Source organism: Anolis carolinensis, chromosome 5 (assembly GCF_035594765.1).
Source record: "Anolis carolinensis isolate JA03-04 chromosome 5, rAnoCar3.1.pri, whole genome shotgun sequence".
Lineage (NCBI taxonomy): Eukaryota > Metazoa > Chordata > Lepidosauria > Squamata > Dactyloidae > Anolis > Anolis carolinensis.
Genome location: NC_085845.1, coordinates 45,570,456 through 45,575,643, shown reverse-complemented (window position 1 = coordinate 45,575,643; position 5,188 = coordinate 45,570,456).

Genomic DNA, 5,188 nt, shown 5'->3' with positions numbered 1-5,188 from the left:
GGAGAGAACGGGGGCGGAGCTTAAAGACAGAGAGGGAGAAACAGAGAGAGACAGCGCGCGCGCTGCTGGTGGGCGGAGTCAGGATAAAGGAGTGACGTCAACGAGTGGGCGAAAGGGGCGGGGCTTGTCTTCTGGCGCGTTCTAAGAGAACAAGAAAGCAGTAAGCAGCCAGAGCTTCAAGCTCAAAGGCTATTCCATGCGAATCAAGGTGACCAACTGCAACATGGCCAGACCAAAAAAACAAAAACAAAAACCTCTCTCACACACAAAAGCATGCGAAAGAAAGAAAGCCTGTGTATCAGTGTGCTCTGCGCTTTGCGTACTCAAATTGTTGCTTTATTTATTTATTTATTTATTTATTTACAGCATTTATATTCTGCCCTTCTCACCCCGAAGGGGACTCAGGGGGGATCACATTACACATATAGGCAAACATTCAATGCCTTTTAACATAGAACAAAGACAAGACAAACATAGGCTCCGAGCGGGCCTCGAACTCATGACCTCCTGGTCAGAGTGATTCATTGCAGCTGGTTGCAGCTGGCTTGCTCTCCAGCCTGCGCCACAGCCCAGCTGGAGAGCACAGCTAGTGGTTTTACAGTAGAGTCACTTATCCAACATTCTGGATTATCCAACGCATAATGTTTTCAATGCATTGTGATATTTTGGTGCTAAATTCATAAATACAGTAATTACTACATAGCATTAATGTATAATGAACTACTTTTCCCGTCAAATTTGTTGTATAACATGATGTTTTGGTGCTTAATTTGTAAAATCATAACCTATTATGATGTTTAATAGGCTTTTCTTAATCTCTCCTTATTATCCAACATATTCGCTTATCCAACGTTCTGCCGGCCTGTTTATGTTGGATAAGTGAGACTCTACTGTATTTTGTATTGTATTGTGTGTTTATTTTATGCTTTGTTTTAAGCACCTTGTGCTATATGTAAGCCACCCCGAGTCCTTTCAGGAGAAGGAAGCGGGGTAAAAAATTAAGTTACTGTATTATTATTATTATTGACACAACAACATTGTATGACACAGCAAACAAGATAGATATGCTGGATTTCATATCAGAAAATCACAAGTCAAACACTTCCCAAGCGTCTAGGACTGTGATGTATTTTCGGATTATTATTATTATTACTCCACCTGGGTCTCAAACTGGTTCCAGGATTTCCTATGGAATCATCCGCACAGCAAAACCACAATACTGGTTTGAAATTACATTAACTGGCCAGTGTAGATGAGGTCTCAATAACTGTTCCAGCAAAGTAGAATTGTCATTGATGAAACCGGCAAGTTTCTAACTGTATAACCTGGCTTGTTGGCCCCCCAACCTGCCTCAAACAGACAAGAGTTCTTTCTCCCACCCTGAAAATTCCACAGATATGTAAAACCTCACTTGCCTAGTTTCCAACAGACCTCACAACCTCTGAGGATGTCTGCCATAAATGCAGGTGAAACGTCAGGAGAAAATGCTTCTGGAATATGGCCATATAGCCAAGAAAACTCACTTTGTATTAAAAAAAAACCTCTAAAATCAGGACAGTGAATAAAAGGCAACACTTAAAAAAAACAGGAGAATTCTAGACAGGAAACAATCAGGGCCAGTTAATCTCCCAACAAAGCATTCCCCTAGGCATGCAGCAGCCAGGCTTTGAAACTGCAAGGCCATTCAATGCTGATCAAGGTGGTCAATAGCAACATTCACACTTTCCTCAAACAGACAGGGGTTCTTTCTCCCACCCTGAGCATTCCACTAGCCTAGTTTCCGACAGACCTCACAACCTCTGAGGATGCCTGACATATATGTGGGTGAAACATCAGGAGAGAATGCTTCTGGAACATGCCCATACAGCCCGGAAAACTCACAGCAACCCACTAAAGTAAGCTACTTTGAGTGTCCTTTGGGAGAGATAAATGGGGGTATAAATAAACATCATAATAAAAATAATAGTTCATTACTTTTTGTTGACCTGCAGAAGAGATTCAAAAGCTAAACAAACTAGGCCGGTGTTCGGGAAGGTTACTTAGAAATACTTCAAAAAGCCCCAGGATTTAGTTAGTTTGTGAAAAGTAAACATAAATCGTTGCATCTTTTGACTTTTTAAAAATTTACACTTAGTTTTAAAATGGAGTGCTTTAATTTATCTGACCTATGGAGTAAAACATACCTAACACACCTCCTGTAGTTAGAGCAGTGAGTAAAACTTCTACTGCAAAAGAAGTGAAGTTATTGCTTCATACTTGCAGGGTAACTTAGTTGTTGCACAAGTTGAATTCGTTACAAATACCTTGTTCTTTGTAACCAATTATCTGTGTTCTTTTATTGGATTGGGTTGAGCAGAGTGTGTCTAATCGTAAAACCTCCCAGTAAAAGCTGGAATCTCTCCATGAGAAAAGAACAACCCAATGCCAAGAGGCTGCTACTGAAGTTTGAAATGTGTATTCTAAAGTGAATATCATATAAGCAACCTCATCTTCAAAGGTTTTTCTAACAAATCACAGTGGGCCTCCAAGGACTTCCCTTCTCCAAGCAGAAGTTTGAGATTTGATATACTTGTGAGCTCTTGGAAAAGTTCTACTGCCCACTATTTTATTCTGATGTAATATTCATGATTAAGTGAGATACTTCTGCTGCTGTCACTATCAAATCCCTAGAAACAAGTTCAATTTCATTTACATTTATATTCACTTTGATTCAGGGGATCCATTCTGGTTGAGGCTAGTAATTGTATTTGGATCCATGAAACAGATGTTCCCCCGTGACACTTGATTTCAAAATTATAGAGTTTTCAAAAAAAAATTGGTTCTACTTTTGCACTATGTAATTTTAATTACATTCCAGGAAAGCCCTGGGAAATCAGGGAATGGCTTTGACAGAAACTGAACTCTCTGAAGCAGAACTTAATAAGCAGCTGGCAAAATGGGGTGCTGCATCAACAGAATGCCAAGTCAATAAACAGCACAGGAGACTTGGAAAATATGTCAGTGTATCCATTCTGGACCCTGCTCCACATCAAAAGCCCTGTAAAGCAATCTGTTCCAATTCCCATTGAATAAAATGGGGAGGAATAATGTGTTTCTGAACAAACATTTTGCATTTTGCAGTATGTGCATCGAGAGTTATAGAGTTAGAAGGATACTTATGGGCCATTAGGTCCAAGCTCCTTCTCAGTGTAGGATCTTCAATTCAGACGTCCCCAGCAGGTTGCTGCCCAGCCTTCTCTAGAAATTACTTCAATTGCCAAATCATTCTTAATTTCAGTGCTTTAAAAATATTAAATTGAAATATATTCTGTAATTTAAAATTATCAGACCTGGCCTTGCCTTTTAAGGCTGCAGAGAAGAAAACTTCCCTTACTCTTTATGGCAGCTCTTGAGATTATTTAATATCATCTCTCAGTTTTCTCTTCACTGATCTGAACAGGCACAACTCCTCCAACCTTTCCTCATATGTTTTGTTCTTTATACCACTTATTATCCTTGTTGCCCTTCTCTGAACCTGCTCCAACTTGTCTACATCCTTCAAATGAGGCACTCAGAACTGAGCTCCATATTCCAGAAGAGGCATTGCCGGGTTCTGCTCTATTTTATTCATCTTGTTTTTAAGCCGAGCTCTTTTATGTGTTAATAAAGATGTTTTGGCAATATTTAAGGATTGCCTTCTGCATTCATTCAAACTTATGACAGATAGGAAATACAGGTTTTTCACTGCAATATTTAAGGTTTTTTTCCCAAGTCACTATTATGCCTCTTTTTTTTCCTTGTTATTCAGATAGGGAAGCGTAATTACTATATTAGAAGTGCCCGATGGTGCAGTAGATTAAACCGCTGAGCTGCTGAACTTGCTGACCAAAAGGTTGGTGGTTCAACTCTGGGGAGCGGGGTGAGCTTTTGCTGTTAGCCCCATCTTCTGCCAACCTGGCAGTTCAAAAACGTGCAGATGTGAGGAGATCAATAGATTCCACTCCAATAGGAAGGTAATGGCGCTCCATGTAGTCATGCCGCCACATGACCTTGGAGGTGTCTACAGACAATGCCGGCTCTTCGGTTTAGAAATGGAGATGAGCACCAACCCCCCAAGTCGGACACGATCAGACTTAATCATTTTTATCATTTTTTTTTAAAAAAACCTTTTCCTTAGTAGTGTTAATATGGGAGTTTCATATATCTATTGTGTATGTTATTTTTACTCCTTTATCTAGCGTGCTAAGCACAATAAAATTAAAACAGACACAACACCCGAGGAAGTGATAACAAAACAAGGGTAACAACCCAGGAGACCTTGTGTTCCAGTTCTTGGCGTTGTGAAGCAAACGAAGAATTCCTTTGAATATAAAAACTGTTATCTTGGACACTGAATATTTTTACTACAATTGACATTGGCCCAAGATTCTACGCAACTCCAGGAATAATATGAACTTGGTTGTCTCTTTTTGTCTGTTATTTACTTTTGATAAAGTATACTTTGTGAGAGTATGACATGGATATTGTATCTTTGTTTATGAAATCCTGAAAGCAATTTTGTTATATGCAATATAGTTTGAAGAGAATTACTTTAATATAGAGTTGTAGAAACCTGAATTGTATTACATTTCTTGGGATTGTTACAAGAGTGCATACACATACATTATTTTTCTGTATTATTATAGATATTTGTGCATTATCAACGATCAGACTTAATGTCAGGGGAAAACCTTTACTGTTACCTTGAATATTTTATTCAGTTCTTAGATGCAGTTTTCCTCCGATATAAACATCTCTTAAAACTTCTTAGAATTGTAGGTGTGTTTTATATAATTTTTGATGGTGGTGATGCTGAAATTAGTGTGTGGCTTTCAATCTTAAAATTTAAGAAATATGATAAATAATGAAGGCACAGCTTTTCTTTCCTTTGAAAAAAATCTGTTCCTGATTTTGAAAGTGTTATGTCCTGTTTAATTGTGTGGTACTTAATTTGAAAGTACAGTAGAGTCTCATTTAATCCAAGCCTCGCTTATCCAAGCCTCTGGATTATCCAAGCCATTTTTGTAGTCAATGTTTTCAATATATCATGATATTTTGGTGCAAAATTCATAAATACAGTAATTACAACATAACATTACTGCGTATTGAACTACTTTTTCGGTCAAATTTGTTGTATAACATGATGTTTTGGTGCTTAATTTGTAAATTC